Source organism: Dendrobates tinctorius, unplaced genomic scaffold, assembly GCF_039654945.1.
Source record: "Dendrobates tinctorius isolate UK_male_01 unplaced genomic scaffold, ASM3965494v1 ptg000102l, whole genome shotgun sequence".
Classification (NCBI taxonomy): Eukaryota; Metazoa; Chordata; class Amphibia; order Anura; family Dendrobatidae; genus Dendrobates; species Dendrobates tinctorius.
The window spans coordinates 33504534-33525802 of record NW_027361770.1 but is presented as its reverse complement, the minus strand read 5'-3'; the positions used below and the strand labels follow the sequence as shown (position 1 = coordinate 33525802).

The 21269-nt window shown below is 40.0% G+C and overlaps 1 protein-coding gene across 2 annotated transcripts in view; it reads left to right on the top strand.

Annotated features, from left to right (window-relative positions):
* AHRR (aryl hydrocarbon receptor repressor) overlaps positions 1-21269 on the top strand; it is a 480666-nt gene that overhangs the window by 29405 nt on the left and 429992 nt on the right. Inside the window, exon 1 of one of the 2 annotated variants that reach the window (XM_073587799.1) lies at positions 664-756. The exons of the other annotated variant lie outside the window; for it this stretch is intronic. The gene's annotated coding sequence lies outside the window, so the exon portion shown is untranslated. Of the gene's footprint in view, positions 1-663; positions 757-21269 lie in introns of those variants that run through there. 2 annotated transcript variants of the gene reach the window in all.

Genomic DNA, 21269 nt, shown 5'->3' with positions numbered 1-21269 from the left:
ATCTAGGCTGCTGTTCACATTAAACGGCAGCCCTGCCCTGCCCTAGGCTTTATTTGATTACGCACCTGTATCTGGGCCTGGATCGTCCTTTATCATGTGGTGCTGGACAGGCAGTGTGGAGGTTGGACCTGAAATGTCTGCATGGACCTGGCTAATCTTTATCTGCGCTTGTCCTCTCTGGTGCCATAGGAGCGATTCTGAAATGCTTGAGGTACAGTGTGCATGTAATGAGGTCTTGCTTTTATACATTTAGGAGGCCGTAATGGCACAGCGAATATAAAAAACGTAGAGTAGGACTCCCCATACGAGACTGCCTTGACGTGGCGGGGTAGCTCAAACAATTGATCAATTTTTTGCTAAATGTCTCATTTTTGAATACAGATTGAAACCTATGTGTGTTTTCACACTTCTTGTATTACGTTCTGACCACAAGCAGCGCTGGCTTCTCCCCCTCTTTTTTCTTGATATTGGTTTTGTGGCTGACCACCACTGTAGCCGTGCGCGCTGGGTCATGTACGCCATTCTTTCTGTTTTCTCAGTGATTGATCTAGGCTGCTGTTCACATTAAACGGCAGCCCTGCCCTGCCCTAGGCTTTATTTGATTACGCACCTGTATCTGGGCCTGGATCGTCCTTTATCATGTGGTGCTGGACAGGCAGTGTGGAGGTTGGACCTGAAATGTCTGCATGGACCTGGCTAATCTTTATCTGCGCTTGTCCTCTCTGGTGCCATAGGAGCGATTCTGAAATGCTTGAGGTACAGTGTGCATGTAATGAGGTCTTGCTTTTATACATTTAGGAGGCCGTAATGGCACAGCGAATATAAAAAACGTAGAGTAGGACTCCCCATACGAGACTGCCTTGACGTGGCGGGGTAGCTCAAACAATTGATCAATTTTTTGCTAAATGTCTCATTTTTGAATACAGATTGAAACCTATGTGTGTTTTCACACTTCTTGTATTACGTTCTGACCACAAGCAGCGCTGGCTTCTCCCCCTCTTTTTTCTTATTTTCCACCATAATATGCAAATAAAATGAAAAAAAAACAGACAATGTGATTGTCTGGATTTTTTTTTCTCAGTTTGTCTCCCATAGTTGAGGTCTACCTATGATGTAAATTACAGACGCCTCTCATCTTTTTAAGTGGTGGAACTTGCACTATTGCTGACTGACTAAATACTTTTTTTCCCCACTGTAACTTGTTTTAGTTTTTCCTCATCCTTCAATTTCTAGTCTATGCTTGGGATATTTAGCACAAATAAGTCACTGCTGTGAGATTTAGTAAGTAGTGACATATCAGTTGTTCCTTCTCACTGGACTACCTTCAATAAACATGCAGAACATCATATGTCCATATTCATTCAACCCCGCATCCACTCACACTGTCCAGTGGGAGTGATATGCCATATTATCTACGTGCTTTAGGATTTCTGTATTGCAGTCTTGAACTATTATTCTTTACTTTACAGACTCCTAAGGGTATATATTCACATAACCTTTTTTCAGGTGGGTTTGGAGCGAGCTCACTCCAAAACCCAACTGAAAAAGCACTTTGAAAACACTCAAGAGAATTAATATTTGCAACTTCAATGTAAAAGTTATTTTCTGTTCATAAGTTCAGGCTTTTGAACGTCTTTTAACTGGTTTCCAAAAATGACAAGTGGTTAAAAGAAGTGAACAGTCCATTCTTTAGGTGTTTTCCACTTGGAAGACCCTTCTAACCTACAATACTGTATGAAGACTAAAAGGGCACGCAAAAGATGCTTGAGCATCTTTTTGAGTGTTTAAGAGTGTTTTTGCCCAAAAAGCTTGTGTTTTACTCATTTCTTAATGGAATTTTAAAAAAGGATGTAAATCGCACCAAAATTCTACCAGAAAGCACTCAAAAGATGGCCAACAAAGGCTTATGAAAATGCCAACAAAAAAGTTTACAAACTACTCAAAGAAACGCGGGAAAACCCTGCAAAAACATGTTCCGGGAAAATAAATTCTGCAAAAACGATGGCATTTTCAGATGTGGTTCCTGCTTGAAAATCTCATGAGCTTTGCATATGCTGAACTAAACCCTAACATGAGTTTGGTCAATACCAAAATGTAGAACTATTGTCCTGCAGATTTTTGCAGTGAAATAGTTAATTTTGTATGTAATTTTGAAATGATTTGTGAGCCAACTGTGCTCTAGCAAAGTAGACATTTAATAGTGAGGTTTTATCTCTATGACTGTCTTGGTTGTCACTAGGAACAGGTGCACTATGAAGTGAACGTGGGCTACAGTTTTAAGAGCTCTCTTTACTGCTGCTGTAGTAACACTGCTGTGGAAAATAATATCATAGTAAAAGCGTCTCGCATTTTGCCAACATGGTTATTTTACTTGTTTAAAATGGGCACTGATACTTAAATGCACTAAGGCAGTAGTCCAGATAAGCTCCATTTCGCTGAGGAAGAACAATCCACTGACATCTGAGAAGAAAAGAGATCATGCCGACAAAACTAGAGATAACTCAAATTTGGTGGAACATGCTTAGATCAGACTACCAGTCCAATTTTTAGGTGAAGTTTTAAAGGAAGATTTTTATTTTTTTATTTTTAGAATGTAACAACCACTACTATCTGAGAAAATGTGTACTTTGAATATATCAGAGGCTCTTTGCTGATATACAGTACTTCCAATATTAACTACAAATAGGCTTGGACTGGACCACAGGAGAAAAGGTGAATCCTCCGGGGGGCCCTTGATTCACTACTGTACAGACAAAGGGAGCATATCATCATTTAACAAACTTATCAGTATATTATTATATAGAAACAAAATAAAAATTGTGCATGAGGGCAGTGGCGTAACTAGAGTCTGATGGGCTCCAGTGCAAAATTTGGACTTAGGCCCCCACGTGAATGTTAGTCACATTTATTGGCCCTTATAGTGTTGTAGATCCTGTAAAGACATATATATTCACCCCTCATGTAATATACCATTTTGGTATAATTTCCCCCATACTTGTATAATGTCCCCATACTGGTACAATATCCCCATTCTGATATAATGTCTCCCATCCTGGGTCCCTTCCGTTTTTCTTATGCACATTTTAAAAAGAAATAAATGATTCTACTCACCTTTCTCCACTCTCACATCACGCAGTACTTTTCTTTAGCCGACGCTGGAGTCAACAGCTGACTTCGGCGTGCCGGTACTGATCAGGCAGCGGCATGTATTGCTGCACAGGAACTCAGTGGGTCTCTGTGCCGCAATATATTTCTACTGAATGTACCTCTTAGGAAACACATCTAAGTAAAATTGGCATTGGCGGACCCCCATCCCATACGAGTCCGGTCACACCCTCTGCGACCACAATCGTTACGACCCTGAATGAGGGTAATGTAAAATTTCCATGTAGTTGAATAGTGAGTCCCAAAAGTCAGTGTTAATGGTGGACCCTTGGCACCCCTGTCTGACACTGACTATAATGCATATCTATACAATACTTAATGAGTAGAGCGTTTATAAACAGGGAGAGGAGCAACCTGCAGTCACTGTGAAATTTGTCTATAACTCAGAAAACCCCTTCATCTATCTATTCTGCTCTTTGCAATTATATATCTATTTTACACTCTAAAATACCTTTGGCTGTATAAGAGAAGCAGTAGTCTACAGCTGGACAGTTACATGCAATTGCTTGTCAACAGCTATCTCTCACGACTTACCAATGTGTTTTCAATGGCCACTGCCAGACTGCGCTGATGTTATCATATTTTGGGGAGAACAAAAGGATCAGATGTTTATCTTCAATTTGCTGAACTATTATTTCTCCCACATCATCTGTCAGGGGAGAGTTAGGAGGCCACAATACCCATTAGATTATGAGCCAATCACTAGCCGACTGAAATCTAATGTGTGTTGGCATTGTAAGGCTGTGATGACTCCCTACTGGAAAGAAATTAATGGCATGGGTGGGCAAATCTGGTGATGGCTCATCAGTATATGCCTACACATTACATTCTGAAATAGTGCACTACAAGATTCCAAATTAAATAGAGGCTAGTCAAGTATTTGTATTACTTTTTTTTCAACCGAGCTATGCGTAAACCACCCTATGAGGGTCCGGAATGACTGGAAAGCTGCTTTGACATATTTCTTAGTACAGACAGACCAGATGCAAAGACCTATTTGCTTTATAGACTATTCATTTAAAGCCCTTTAAAGAGGTTTAATATTGTTGACCTATCCTTAGATTAGGTAATCAGCATTAGATTGGTGAGGTTCTAACTCTTTGCACCCCCACTGATTAATTGATTGAATGGGCTATGGTTCCCCAGAGGTTTTATGCAGTGATATGGGAGACAACTTACAGTGCCAATCATGGCAACTACACTATAGATAGAGCTGTTCCACTTGTAGTGTGCCTGTCACAGGTGTGTCAGGTGTGACAGACAGTCATTCTGGATCAAGTCACTGCACCTAGCTCTGCAGGCACATTCTGGATCTTGCATCTCAGCTGTGGAGTGATATCCTTCTCTCTCTAGGACCTAGCGGTGATCTACAACCTGCCGACTGCAGCTGAATTAAACACCCTTGCTGGAGGCTTAAGTACCTTTAGTTGATTCAGCAAGGTGTTGGTGATAGCCCTATTTACCTCTGTCTGTTGGAAGTGCTAGAAGTCGATTTATTTGTACTTGGAACCTCTTGGAGGATTGCTGCTGTGACCTCTCTATGTTCAAAGTGCTGCCCATTGTCTTGGATTGTCAATCCAAGACCCTCTTCTCCCACTCTTGACACACTGATAGCAACACCACAGAAGAAATACTAGCACAGGTTTCTAGTATCCGTTGTTTCAGATGCTGCACACCTCGTATCTTCACAGCATAGACAATTGCCTTCAGATGACCCCAAATATAAGGGGGTCAGATCGGGAGACATTGGTGGCCATTCAACTGCCCCATGTCAAGGAAATTCTTATCCTCTCTTGCTGACAACTTTATATTCCAAAAGGTAGGGGAGAAAACAAGGGGAACTGCTACCTTGGATCTAATCCTTATAAACAGGGAGGAAATGGTTGAGGAGGTAAAAGTGGCTGGGACCCTAGGAGGTAGCGCCAATGCTATTTTAGAATTTTGGATAACTAGAGGAGGAAGACCTGTGAAGACTCAGACGTCAAGGTTAGATTTCAGAAAGGCAGATTTTAAGGGATTCAGAAAGAGAATTGGAGGGATCCAATGGCTGGATATCCTTAAAGACAAAAATGTCCAGGAAGGATGGGAAATCTTGAAAAATGAAATTCTCAAAGCACAATTGTTAACAATTCCGAAAAGAGGGAAGAATAGGAAGCATTTAAGGAAACCAGGATGGATGAACACAGAACTTAAGCACATGCTAAAAAGGAAGAAAAAAATGTTTATAAAATGGAAAGAGGGAGGCATTTCTAAAGAAGAATATAATGCTGTCTGCAGAACCTGCAGGGCACAAATCAGATTATTAAAGCTGACAATGAATTGAGGCTTGCAAGAGATGTCAAAAGCAATAATAAAGGATTTTGGGGATATGTCAAAAGTAAAAGAAAAGTCAAAGATGCTATAGGATTTTTACAGGATGAAAATGATGAAATGGTAAGACAGGATGTTGAGAAAGCCGAACTTTTAAATTCCTATTTTGCATCTGTTTTCTCTCAGAAAGGAAATGTAACATTTACTGTTCTTCACTGTCCTATTAAGGGAATAGAAGAATCCAGGATATCTATAAACAGAAAGATAGTGAGGAAACACTTAGCTAACCTAAATGAATTCAAGTCTCCAGGTCTAGATGAATTACACCCCAGAGTACTGAAGGAGATAGCAGAAGAAATTTTTGAACCCCTCTCCATAATCTTTGAAAATACTTGGAGAACAGGAGAAGTCCCAGAAGACTGGAGAAGAGCAAATGTTGTTCCTATCTTCAAAAAGGGGAAGAAGGTGGACCCAGGCAACTATAGGCCGGTGAGTCTGACTTCTATACCAGGAAAGATCTTTGAACAAATTATTAAACAACATGTATGTCAGTACCTGGATAAGAATGAAGTGATTAAACAGAGTCAGCATGGGTTTGTAACTAATAAGTCATGTCAGTCTAACTTAATTTCCTTCTATGATGGAATCACTGATTGGGTGGATCAAGGAAATGCTGTAGATGTAGTATATCTTGACTTCAGCAAAGCATTTGACAAAGTATCTCATACAATCCTTATTGAAAAAAATGACTAAGTATGGAATGGACAAGGCAACTGTTAGGTGGATTCATAACTGGCTTAGTGATCGGACCCAAAGAGTGGTCGTAAATGGCTGCACATCCAGTTGGAAGAATGTCTCAAGTGGGGTACCACAGGGCTCTGTCCTGGGCCCTGTATTGTTCAACATCTTTATCAATGATTTAGATGAAGGAATTGAGGGTAAACTGATTAAATTTGCTGATGACACAAAGCTAGGAGGGATAGCTAATACTAGAGAAGAGAGAGAGGATTCAAAAAGATATAAATAAACTGGAGAAGTGGGCAGCAACTAACAGAATGGTTTTTAACAGGGAAAAATGCAAAGTACTACATCTGGGCAATAAAAATGAAAAAAACATACAGAATGGGAGGAATAGGGCTAAGCAACAGCACATGTGAAAAAGACTTGGGTATACTAATAGATCACAGACTGAATATGAGTCAACAGTGTGATGCAGCAGCAAATAAGGGAAATGCATTTCTAGGATGTATTAACAGAAGCATACAGTCTAGATCACGTGAAGTCATTATTTCCCTCTACTCCTCTTCGGTCAGACCTCATCTGGAATATTGTGTCCAGTTTTGGGCACCACATTTTAAAAAAGACATCAACAAACTGGAGCAAGTTCAGAAAAGAGCGACCAGAATGGTGACTGTTCTGCAAACCCTGTCTTATGAGGAAAGGTTGCAGGATTTGGGAATGTTTAGTTTGCAAAAGTGAAGGCTGAGAGGAGACTTAATAGCTGTCTACAAATATCTAAAGGGCTGTCACATTGTAGAAGGATCAACTTTATTCTCATTTGCACAAGGAAAGACTAGAAGCAATGGGATGAAACTGAATGGGAGGAGACACAGATTAGATATTAGAAAAAACTTTTTGACAGTTAGAGTGATCAATGAGTGGAACAAGCTGCCACGAGAAGTGGTGAGTTCTCCTTCAATGGAAGTCTTCAAACAGAGACTGGACAGACATCTGACTGGGATGATTTAGCGAATCCTGCTTTGAGCAGGGGGTTGGACCAGATGGCCCAGGAGGTCCCTTCCAACTCTACGATTCTATGATTCTATGTCGACCAATCCACTTTCCAGGAAATTATTAATGTAGGAATTCTCCGACCTGACACCCATAATTGATGGTATGCTGTGGTATATGGGGTACAAAGATAGTGGGGCTATACTTCATCAATAGAAGCCTCAATGCCACTGAATATCTGAACTTGCTATATGATGATGTGTTGCCCTATTTATGCACTGAAGATGGCATGTTCTCTGAGTTTTTCCAGCAAGATGATGCACCACCACATTATGGGTGTCAGGTCCGAGCATTCCTACAAGGAATCTGACCCCCTTAGACTAGCATTTCTTCTGCAGTGTTGCTATCAGTGTGTGAAGAGTGGGAGAAGAGGGTTGCATTGACAATCCAACACAATGGGCAGCACTTTGAACACATTTTGTAAGTGGTCATAAACTTGTAAATAACTCATGAAAGAATAAAGTTACAGTAAAACCAAGCATACCATTGTTTTCCTTGGAAAATTCTCAATAAGTTTGATGTGTCACATGACCCTCTTTCTATTGGAAAAAATAAAGTTGGATCCAAAATGGCTAACTTCAAAATGGCCACCATGGTCACCACCCATCTTGAAAAGTTTCGTCCCTCCCATATACTAATGTGCCACAAACAGGAAGTTGATATCACCAACCATTCCCATTTTATTTAGGTGTATCCATATAAATGGCGCACCCTGTATGTGCACAAGATAACCTTTGGTATATTTAGAAAAATGCTAAATGTTTAAATATCAATGGGTTAGCAGTCTAGTAATACAGATGAAAATATTAGTTGATCATTCAGGAAGGTTTATATCATTATGGAAATTCTTACCTTGAAAATAACTGTATGTTTCATTAGCAGAAAAGTAAAATAGCACTTACACTGTCATGAATGTTCTCAATAATCAGACTTTCTAAACAGGCAGCACATCACTCTAGAAATGTTATTTGGATAAAATAATTTTGAACCTTACTTAAAAATCATCATTTTAAGTTTTCAGCAGCACGTCCTATTGTGTATATAGGACATGTGCTGCTGTGAATATTGATATTTTACGCACACAGGTCGATTGCATTAATTATAATTTAGTGTTCATGAAAATGCAGTCAGCCTGTCTAAACAGGTTGCAAACGACCGCAAATCGACTAACAAGAAGCCTACAGACATTCATTCAATGGCCACACTAAAACTGTCCTGGGAAATTATAATTGTGGAAAACTGGGAAATAAAGTAGCACAAAATAGGGTTTTAACTGTTAAATAGACACAGAAAACAGAAATGGATCTGCTCACCTGGCAGTGTTGCAACCTAAGCAACATGTAAAAATCGCATGTATCAGCTGCTGCAGGCCACAAGTCCATAAGACTTAGAAAATAAACATATCCTGGTGAAGTGTTACTTGATGCGCTGCTGATGAATCTGACCAACGGTCACCAATGACCTGTTAGCCTCCAAAGCCATGCGACACTACTCTGTCCTCCTCCTCCTAGACCTTTCCTCTGCCTTTGACACAGTGGACCATTCCCACCATTCCCATTATTACAGACCCTCTCATCTCTTGGCATCACTGACTTGGCCCTATCTTGGATCTCATTATACCTAACAGACTGGACATTTAGCGTCTCCCACTCACACACCACCTCCTCACCTCAACCCCTATCTGTCGAAGTCCTGCAAGATTCAGTCTTAGGGCCCCTGCTCTTCTCCATTTACACCTTCGGCCTTTGACAGTTCATAGAATTTCATGGCTTTCAGTACTATCTCTATGCTGATGACACACAGATCTACATCTCTGGACCAGATATCACCTCCCTACTAACTAGAATCCCACAATGTCTGTCTGCTATTTCATCCTTCTTCTCCGCTAGATTTCTAAAGCTTAATATCGACAAAACAGAATTCATCATCTTTCCCCCATCCCTCTCTACTCCCCCAACAGACCTATCCATTAAAGTAAATGGCTACTCACGCTCCCCAGTCCCACAAACTCTCTGCCTCAGGGCAATCCTTGACACTGATCTCTCCTTCAAACCTCATATCCAAGCCCTTTCCACTTCCTGCCGACTTAAACTTAAGAATATTTCCCGGATCCGTATATTAATAAACCAAGAATCTGTAAAAACCTTATTCCATAACCTCATCATTTCCAGTTTGACTACTGCAACCTCCTGCTCTGTGGTTTCCCCTCTAACACTCTCGCACCTCTCCATTTTTTTCTAAACTCTGCTAGCCGACTAATCCACCTGTCCCCCCACTATTCCCTGGCCTCTCCCCTCGGTCAATCCCTGCACTGGCTCCCCATTGCCCAAAGACTCCAGTTCAAAAACCTAACCTTGACATACAAAGCCATCCACAACCTGTGTCCTCCATACATCTGTAACCTCGTCTCCCAGTACTTACCTGCACGCAACCTCTGATCCTCACAAGATCTCCTTCTATACTCCCTTCTTATCTCCTCTTCCCACAATCGCATACAAGATTTCTCCCGTGCAGCACTCCTACTCTGGAACTCTCTACCACAAGATATTAGACTCTCGCCTACCATAGAAACCTTCAAAAAGAATCTGAAGACCTTCCTCTTCCGACAAGCCTACAACCTGCAGTGACCACTGATGGACTAAACTGCTGCACGACCAGCTCTACCCTCGCCTACTGTATCCTCACCCATTCCTTGTAGATTGTGAGCCCTTGTGGGCAGGATCCTCTCTCCTCCTGTACCAGTCATGACTTGTATAGTTTAAGATTAATGTACTTGTTTTATTATGTATACCCCTCCTCACATGTAAAGCGCCATGGAATAAAGGGTGCTAAATAATAATAATAACAATGAATAATAACCTTGAAAACTTTATTTTTATGATTTAAAAGTCAACACATTTCAAGGTCAATGCAAGACCTCTTCACCAGGACAAAAAACCTAGTACATCCTTGTGGTAAATAATCCTATTTACAGTCATGGCCAAAAGTATTGACAGCCCTGCAATTCTGTCAGATAATACTCAGTTTCTTCCTGAAAATGATTGCAAACACAAATTCTTTGGTATTATTATCTTCATTTAATTTGTCTTAAATGAAAAAACACAAAAAGAATTGTCCTAAAGCCAAATTGGATATAATTCCACACCAAACATAACAAAGAGGGTGGACAAAAGTATTGGCACTGTTCGAAAAATCATGTGATGCTTCTCTAATTTGTGTAATTAACAGCACCTGTAACTTACCTGTGGCACCTAACAGGTGTTGGCAATAACTAAATCACACTTGCAGCCAGCTGACATGGATTAAAGTTGACTCAACTTGTGTCCTTGTGTGTACCACATTGAGCATGGAGAAAAGAAAGAAGACCAAAGAACTGTCTGAGGACTTGAGAAACCAAATTGTGAGGAAGCATGAGCAATCTCAAGGCTACAAGTCCATCTCCAAAGACCTGAATGTTCCTGTGTCTACCGTGCACAGTGTCATCAAGAAGTTTAAAGCCCATGGCACTGTGGCTAACCTCCCTAGATGTGGACGGAAAAGAAAAATTGACAAGAGATTTCAAGGCAAGATTGTGCGGATGTTGGATAAAGAACCTCCACTAACATCCAAACAAGTTCAAGCTGCCCTGCAGTCCGAGGGTACAACAGTGTCAACCCGTACTATCCGTCGGCATCTGAATGAAAAGGGACTGTATGGTAGGAGACCCAGGAAGACTCCACTTCTTACCCCGAGACATAAAAAAGCCAGGCTGGAGTTTGCCAAAACTTACCTGAAAAAGCCTAAAACATTTTGGAAGAATGTTCTTTGGTCAGATGAGACAAAAGTAGAGCTTTTAGGGCAAAAGCATCAACATAGAGTTTACAGGAGAAAAAAGAGGCATTCAAAGAAAAGTGCATGGTCCCTACAGTCAAACATGGCGGAGGTTCCCTGATGTTTTGGGGTTGCTTTGCTGCCTCTGGCACTGGACTGCTTGACCGTGTGCATGGCATTATGAAGTCTGAAGACTACCAACAAATTTTGCAGCATAATTTAGGGCCCAGTGTGAGAAAGCTGGGTCTACCTCAGAGGTCATGGGTCTTCCAGCAGGACAATAACCCAAAACACACTTCAAAAAGCACTAGAAAATGGTTTGAGAGAAAGCACTGGAGACTTCTAAGGTGGCCAGCAATGAGTCCAGACCTGAATCCCATAGAATACCTGTGGAGAGATCTAAAAATGGCAGTTTGGAGAAGGCACCCTTCTAATATCAGGGACCTGGAGTAGTTTGCCAAAGAAGAATGATCTAAAATTCCAGCAGAGCATTGTAAGAAACTCAGTGATGGTTACCGGAAGAGGTTGGTCGCAGTTATTTTGGCTAAAGGTTGTGCAACTAAGTATTAGGCTGAGGGTGCCAATACTTTTGTCCGGCCCGTTTTTTGGAGTTTTGTGTGAAATGATCAATATTTTGCTTTTTGCTTCATTCTCTTTTGCGTTTTTTCATTTAAGACAAATTAAATGAAGATAATAATACCAAAGAAGTTGTGTTTGCAATCATTTTCAGGAAGAAACTGAATATTATCTGACAGAATTGCAGGGGTGTCAATACTTTTGGCCATGACTGTATACGAGGTATTGACATTATCATGTGCTTGTTTGGTGGCTTTTTTTTCTCTCAAAGTAATAACTCGTATAAATAGGATCATTTACCATAAGGATATACTAGGCGTTTGTCCTGATAAAGAGGTCCTGCGTTGATCTCAAAATGCGCTGACTTTTAAACCATAAAAATAAAGTTTTCAAAGATATTATTCGTTGGTCAGATTCATCAGCAGTGCATCAAGTGACACTTCACCCGGATATGTTTGTTTTCTGAAAGAATAAAAATCCATTACTTGGATATTTCTCAGGATGAGGTTACATTCACATATCCATGTAAATGCTACCATCTGTGAGAAATGGAACACTTTTTCTCATGTGTCATCCATATTGCCTTTGTGTGGCATCCGCGTTGCATCTGGTTTTTTTTCTCATTTGTTTTTTTCACCAATTAAATATTTTTGCTCCCAAGCCTATAAAAGGAACACTGGAAGATCACATATTTGTATGCAGTTTTATCACTGAACAACAAATCTGTGAGATATAGAAGCAAACTGGAGCCTGCCAATTTTCATCCATGTTTCACAAATCCTCACAGACCTGAATGGCCAATTCTGATGCTGAAACATGAATCAGAATAGAGCCTTCAATAAGTCTCCATATGTGAGAGCCTTATTCTTCACCCATGTGTGTATAGATCTAAGAAACTCTGTGAGGGCAATTTATCAAAGATTTTTCACCAGTTTTCTGTAAAAAAAAAAAAAAAAGCTTTGAAAAGTCACTTTTTTTGTGCAAACACAAGGTTACACAAAAATGCATGTTTTCTCCATTCTAGCCCCAGTTCAGATAAAGTGGGTAAAGCTTGGGCAAGTTAGGGTGTGATGAATCCCGTTCTTCAAATTCATGACATGTGGCTTCGTCCACTACACCACAAATGTTATTCTAACAGGGGCTGAAATAAGATTTGTGGCAATGCTCACATAGCGGCTCATGCCACTACACGCTTCGATGGATTCATTTAGAGGCAAAAGCCTCTTAATGAATCTGGAGCGCCACTCCAAAATGTCCCCTCTTCGAGACTGATGAAAAAAATGCCGGTCCTGATGAATTGCTCCCCATGAGTTCCTATTTAGTCCAAGAAAAAGATGGACAGCACACAAACGTGTTACAAGGCTGTGTGAATATAGCCTCAATCTAACATTATTTAATTTCAGCTCCCACTATACAGTACAAGTATGGTGACATTTTTTAATGCATTGCCTTGCAAAACCTTGTGACTTAGGCCTCTTTCACACTTCCGTTTTTTACAATCAGTCACAATCCGCCAGGTTTTGAAAAAAACGGATCCTCAATTTTTTTTTTTGAGGGTCCGTTTTTTTTCCCCATTGACTTGCATTAATGGCGGATTGTGACGGATTGCTGTCCGTTGCATCCGTTTTTTGTGAGGATCCGCCAAAAGTAGCTGTCCGTCACCATCCTCAAAGATTTCAAAACGGAGCTTTGGGTGCCGGACTTCTCTCTCTCTCTCTCTCCTTCCCGGCCAGCGGTTTCTTTAAATTTCCTCATTTTCAGGATCCGTCTGAAAATGGATCCTGTGCCATCCGTTCACATCAGTTGAGAACGGATCTGCTTGTCTGACTTTTTGGCGGATTTGAACTGATGCAAAAAAACTGAAGTGTGAAAGAGGCCTTATCGAAAGCATTTCTGAGGCGAATGTATTTTCAATCAATGTCAGCCTGATTTATCTGGGCAATTTTTCAGTGGTATATGTACAATACATACAGACATGGCTACAGACAATGTGAGCTTCACAACGACTTCTTAACACATTCATGATGAAAGTCACATTGCGTTAAACTAAGTTGTTTCTAACAATTCATAAAGGTCTGTAGAAGGATTTCTCAGGAACGCCGAATTGCTACAGATAATCTCTTCTAATTGTTGGTGGTTTCCCAAATCATTAACCATCTTTTTGCTATATGTGGAAACTACAGAATGTCCAATAGTCCAAATTCATAAAATACGCAGGAACTTTATTAAAATTATTTGAAAATGTAACTTTCTTCATAAGAAAATAAAACAATTTTATCTGGTAAATTCCTTTTATGTATTGTACAGAAGTAACTAACTATGTTTCTAATCTGTAAAGGTCAGAGTTCTCATTGAGTCAAGTGTCTTATTCATTTTTTCATGTCTGTGTTCTGTCAGCTGATGAACACAATGCTGCAATTCATTAGGAAACACTATTGAGTGGAATATAGCACATTAAAGTGTGTTGAGCGTCTGTTTAATGATAGATTAATAGATGGTAGCAGTGTTGGAGTGAGAGTGGTCTGAGCCCTTGGGCATTAAAGGCTGGCAACTAATCTCTAGAACCTTTCTATATTTTATCCTTTAAAAAAAATATCATTTTTCTGTCGCCACTTTCCAGGAGACTTTTGTATTTTTCTATTGACAGAGCAGTATAGGGGTTTATTTATTTTTTTCTTTTTTGCAGGACTAGCTATAGTTCTTATGTTTACCATTTTGGATAGGACTTTTTCAACAATTTTTACACCATCTTTTGAAAAATAAGGTGATTAAAAACAACAATTTTCTGAGTGACGAATCTATAGTTTTTATTTGCATGATTTTGGGGTTCAAGCCACTTTTTCATAGCTTTTTATTACAATTTTTTGGATATAAAACATTTTCGTTATTTTTTATAGCTTTCAGTGTGCTCTTTTTATCCTTTGGGTCATTACAGATTCAACAATACCACATGTATAGTTTGTTTTATTATATTTTTTTAAAAGAATCTCATTTATATTTTTATGTGTTGGCATATTTTAAGGATTTCAACTTTTTTCCGTTGATTGAGCTGTGGAAGGGCTTGTTTTTTGCATAAGGCTTTGTAGTTCCTGTTACTAAAATTTTGAGGTTTATATGACTTTCCCAGATTTTTCTAATTTTGTTTTCAGTCAAAGTCAACAAACAGCAATTCTGGATTTGTTATATTTTTCCTGTGATATTTATTAAATGGGACAAATGCTGAATTTAAAGTTTGGGTCATTACTAGAGATGATCGAACTGAACTTAAAAGTTCGGGGTTTGTACTGGACAGTTAGTGTCTGATGCTAAATGTCGAAAACTGACTTTTCCTGTTATATACCACGGAAATTTTAAACAAAGCATATAATGCTGTATGGATGGCGAATTCAATCCAGGAAAAATTTTGGAAAGGTGGCAAAAATAACCATGTTAAACTGTATGGATGACTAATTGAATCCAGAAAAAAAGTTGAACTTTTTTGGAGTGTTATATGCCACCGAAATGTAAAACAAAACACATAATACTGTATGTATTCCAAATTCAATCCAGAAAAAAATTTCAATGCTTTTTGTAGTGTTATATACCACCAAAATGTAACAGAAAGCATGTATTAGTCTATGGGTGAATAATTGAATCCAGAAAAATTTTTGAGCACTTTTTTGGAGTGTTATACAACACCAAAATATACCGCAAAGCATGTTATACTCTGTAGGTGAGTAATTGAATCCAGAAAAAAAATTTCAACACTTTTGGAGTGTTAAATCCCACCAAAGTGTAACAGAAAGCATATAGTACTCTATGAGTGAGTAATTGAATACAGAAAAAAAATTCAACTTTTTTTGGAGTATTATGTACCACTAAAATTTAACAGAAAGCGCGTAATATTCTATGGGTGAATAATTTAATCCATAAATATTTTACAACCTTTTTTGAGTGCTATATACTCCCAAAATATAACAGAAAGCACGTAACACTCTATGGGTGAGTAATTGAATCCAGAAAAAAATTTCAACGTTTTTTGGGAGTGTTATATAACACCGAAATGTACCAGAAAGCACGTAATACTCTACGGATGACAATTTTTTCACCCCCAAAAATGAATGTGGTCACATGCCTTCAGCTATATGTTTTGCAATGGACTGCAAAGCCCTAAGCCCTGCCTAGAGACGGAATTCCACCACTCTCTCTGCTCTTGCAACTATACCTCCCTAGGCTAAATGCAGAATCTATCTGATACAAACAGCAATGCAGAAGATTAGCGCTTAGAAGGACAGTTAGTATGAATGTTCAGCATCGATACCAGTATCAAAACTGGAGGACTCTGAGTCAATAAACTGTGCACTCACAGACCTGGACAAGACCTCTCTCCCTTCAATAAGAATTGTCCCTGAGCTGTGCAATGACATCAGTGAGCCAAGTCTGGCGGTACTGGTCTTTTTATAACCTCTAATGAGGTAATGCAGCTAGCCAATCACAGTAATGTCACTACCAAGATGGCTATGTCCATTAACCCCTTAACCCCCAAGGGTGGTTTGCACGTTCATGAAAGGGCCAATTTTTACAATTCTGACCACTGTCCATTTATGAGGTAATAACTCTGAAACGCTTCCATGGATACTGGTGATTCTGACATTGTTTTCTCGTGACATATTGTACTTCATGGTATTGGTAAAATTTCATTCAAATAACTTGCATTTATTTGTGAAAAAAACGGAAATTTGGCGAAAATTTTTAAAATGTTGCAATTTTCCAACTTTGAATTTTCATGCCCTTAAATCACAGAGATATGGCACACAAAAAACTTAATAAGTAACATTTCCCACATGTTTACTTTACATCAGCACAATTTTGGAACCAAAATTTTTTTTTGTTAGGAAGTTATAAGGGTTAAAAGTTGACCAGCGATTTCTCATTTTTGCAACACCATTTTATTTTTACGGACCACATCACATTTGAAGCCACTTTGAAGGGTCTATATGATAGAAAATACCCAAAAGTGACACCATTCTAAAAACTGCACCCCTTAAGGTGCTCAAAACCACATTCAAGAAGTTTATTAACCCTTTAGGTGCGTCACAGGAATTTTTTGAATATTTAAAAAAAAATGAACATTTAACTTTTTTTCACCAAAAAAATACTTCAGGTTCAATTTTTTTTTTATTTTACCAAGGGTTACAGGAGAAATTGGACTGCAAAAGTTATTGTGCAGTTTGTCCTGAGTACGCTGATACCTGAGATGTGGGGGGAACCACTGTTTTGGTGCATGGCAGTGCTCAGAAGGGAAGGAGCACCGTTTGACTTTTTCAATGCAAAATTGGCTGGAATTCAGATCGGATGCCATGTCACGTTTGGAGAGCCCCTGATGTACCTAAACAGTGGAAACCCCCCACAAGTGACCCCATTTTGGAAACTAGACACCCCCAAGGAATTTATCTAGATATGTGGTGAGAACTTTGAACCCACAAGGGCTTCACAGAAGTTTATAACGTACAGCGGTACAATTAAAAAATCATATTTTTTCCACAAAAATGATCTTTTCACCCCCAATTTTTATTTTTCCAAGGGTAACAGGACCCTAAAAGTTATTGTGCAATTTGTCCTGAGTACGCTGATACCCCATATGTGGGTTTAAATGACTATTTGGGCGCATGGCAGAGCTTAGAAGGAAGCAGTGCCATTTGACTTTTTTAGCTGGAATTGAGATCGGACACCATGTCGCAATTGGAAAACCCCTGATGTACCAAAACAGTGGAAACCCCCCAAAAAAGACACCATTTTGGAAACTAGACCCCCCAAGGAACTTATCTAGATGTGTGGTGAGAACTTTGAACCCCCAATGGCTTCACAGAAGTTTATAACGTACAGCCGTACAATTAAAAAATCATATTTTTTCCACAAAAATGATCTTTTCACCCTCAATTCTTACTTTTCCAAGGGTAACAGGACCCTAAATGTTATTGTGCAATTTGTCCTGAGTACGTTGATATCCCACATGTGGGGGTAAACCACTATTTGGGCGCATGGCAGAGCTCGGAAGGGAAGCAGCGTCATTTGACGTGTTTGGCTGGAATCGAGATCGGACACCATGTCGCGTTTGGAAAGCCCCTGATGTACCAAAACAGTGAAAACCCCCCGCAAATGACACCATTTTGGAAACTAGACCCCCCATGGAACTTATCTAGATGTGTGGTGAGCACTTTGAACCCCCCAGTGCTTCACAGACGTTTATAACGACCGGGCGTGAAAATAAAAAAATCGTGTTTTTTCAACAAACATGATCTTTTAGTCACCAATTTTTTTTATTTTCCTAAGGGTACCAGGAGAAATTGGACCCCAAAAGTTGTTGTCCAATTTGTCCTGAGTACGCTGATACCCCATATGTGGGAGAAAACTACTGTATGGGCACACGTCAGGGCTCGGAAATGGAAGTAGTGACATTTTAGAATGCAGACATTGATGGAATGGTCTGCGGGTGTCATGTTGCTTTTGGAGAGCCCCTGATGTACCTAAGCAGTGGAAACCCCCCACAAGTGACCCCATTTTGGAAACTAGACCCCCTAAGGAACTTATCTAGATGTGTGGTGAGCACTTTCAACCCCCCAGTGCTTCACAGAAGTTTATAATGACCGGGCGTGAAAATAAAAAAAATCGTATTTTTTCAACAAACATAATCTTTTAGTCTCCATTTTTTTATTTTCCCAAGTGTAACAGAAGAAATTGGACCCGAAAAGTTGTCCAATTTTTCCGGAGTACGCTGATACCTCATATGTGGGAGAAAACTACTGTATGGGCACATGTCGGGGCTCGGAAGTGAAGTAGTGACGTTTTGGAATGCAGACTTTGATGGAATGGTCTGCGAGTGTCATGTTGCCTTTGGAGAGCCCCTAATGTACCTAAACAGTGGAAACCCCCCACAAATTACCCCATTTTGGAAACTAGACCCCCTAAGGAACTTATCTAGATGTGTGGTGAGCACTTTGAACCCCCAAGGGCTTCACAGAAGTTTATAATGCCCGGGCATGAAAATAAAAAAATCATATTTTTTTCACAAACATGATCATTTAGTCCCCAATTTTTTTATTTCCCAAGGGTATCAGGAGAAAATGGACCCCAAAAGTCGTTGTCCAATTTGTTCTGAGTACGCTGATACCTCATATGTGGGAGAAAACTACTGTGTGGGCACACGTCGGGGCTCGGAAGGGAAGTGATGACGTGTTGGAATGCAGACTTTGATGGAATGGTCTGCGGGTGTCATGTGCGTTTGGAGAGCCCCTGATGTACCTAAACTATTGAAACTCCCCACAGGTGACCCCATTTTGGAAACTAGACCCCCCCACGGAACTTATCTAGATGTGTGGTGAGCACTTTGAACCCCCAACTGCTTCACAGAAGTTAATAACTCCCGGGCGTGAAAATAATATATAATTTTTTTCCACAAAAATGATATTTTTGCCCCCAATTTTTTAGTTTCCTACCAGTAACAGGAGAAATTGGACCCCAAAAGTTGTTTTGCAATTTGTCCTGAGTAGGCTGATACCCTATATGTGGGGGTAAAACACTGTTTGGGCGCATGGCAGAGCTTACAAGGGAAGGAGCACCATTTGACTTTTTCAACGCAGAATTGGCTGGAATTGAGATCAGATGTCATGTTGCATTTGGAGAGAACCTGATGTGCCCAAACAGTGGAAACCCCCCAATTATAACTCCAACCCTAACCCCAACACACCCCTAACCCTAATCTCAGCCCTAACTCTAGCCCTAGCCCTAACCCTAACCCTAACCCTAGCCCTAACCCTAGCCGTAACCCTAGCCCTAACCCTAGCCCTATTGGGAAAATGGAAATAAATACATTTTCTTTTAATTTTATTATTTTTCCCTAACTAAGGGAGTGATAACGGGGGGTTTGATTTACTATTTATGGCGGTTTTTATGTTTGGTAGCTGTCGGACGCTAAAAGACGCTTTTTATTGTAAAAATAGTTTTTGCATCACCACATATTGAGAGCTATAATTTTTCCATATTTTGACCCACCGAGTCATGTGAGGTCTTATTTTTTGTGGGACGAGTTGACGTTTTAATTGGTATCATTTTCGGGCACGTGACATCTTTTGATCGCTTTTTATTCCGATTTTTGGGACGCAGAATGAACAAAAACCAGCATTTCATGAATTTCTTTTAGGGGTGCGTTTACACCATTCCGCGTGCGGTGAAATTGATAAGATGGTTTTATTCTTCGGGTCGGTACAGTTACAGCGATACCTCATTTAGGTCTTTTTTTATGTTTTGGAGCTTTTATGCAATGAAAACAATTTTATATAAAAAATAATTATTTTTGCATCGCTTTATTCTGCGAACTATAACTTTATTTTTTTGCTGATAATGCTGTATGGTGGCTCGTTTTTTGCGGGACAAGATGACGTTTTCAGCGGTACCATGGATATTTATATGCGTCTTTTTGATCGCGCGTTATTGCACTTTTTGTTCGGCGGTATGATAATAAATCATTATTTTTTGCTTTGTTTTTTATTTTTATTTTTTAAGGGGTTCACTAAAGGGGTTAACTAATGGGACAGTTTTATAGGGCGGGTCGTTACGGACGCGGTGATACCAAATATATGTACTTTTATTGTTTTTTTTATCTCCAAAAAATGAATTTATTTGGGAATATTTTTTTTTTATTTACTTAGCAATTTTTTAAAAATTATTTTTACACTTTTTTTAACTTTATTACAGTGTCCCAGGGGGGACATAACTGTCATGTCACAGATCGCTGATCTGTCACATCACAGATCACTGTGACAGATCAGCGATCTGTCACAGGCACTGCACTTGGCTTCCTCGTGCCTGCGCTTTGCAGGCACTGAGGAAGCCAGCTCCCTGCAGGCCCCCGAAGGTCCCCGTCGCCATCTTGGATTTGGGGACCTGCAGGGATGGAGCACCCCGCAGCAGCGCTGCACATTGGGGGGGCTCAGGAAAGTACGGAGGAAGCCCCCTCCCTGCCGAGGCTTCCCTTTAACCCCCAGTACACCGCGATCGTGTTTGATCGTGGTGTGCAAGGGGTTAACATGTCAGGGCGGTCCATGACCGCCCCTGACACATTGTGCCGGGTGTCAGCTGTGATAATCAGCTGACACCCGGCCGCGATCAGTGGCGCTCACCACGTGGGCGCCGTTGATCGCTGTGACGTACTATCCCATCCCTGGGAATTAGGTCCCAGGTCACATGGACGGAATAGTACATCACATGGCGGAAAGGGGTTAAAAGGACGTGCAGGCAGTCCCCATACAGTATGCTTATTGGCTTTGTAACAGGTGCCAATCATGCGGGGATTTGAGTTTCAATATCAAGTACCAGCTAATGCTCACTGAGTCAAACCACCCAGATACTCGAGCGATATTCAAGTATCATAGAGCACGTTCACTCATCCCTAAAAATTACCATTTTTTCCAATAAAATGTTGCTTTGGCCCCAAATTTTTAAATTCAAAAGAGACAATAGAAGAAAATAAATGGCACAATTTATGTAATTTCTCTTAAGTACCCATATGTAGTTAAAATGTCTTTTGAGGCAGAGTGCAAAGCTCTGAAGGGTAAAAGCACCATACTGAAGTTTAAATT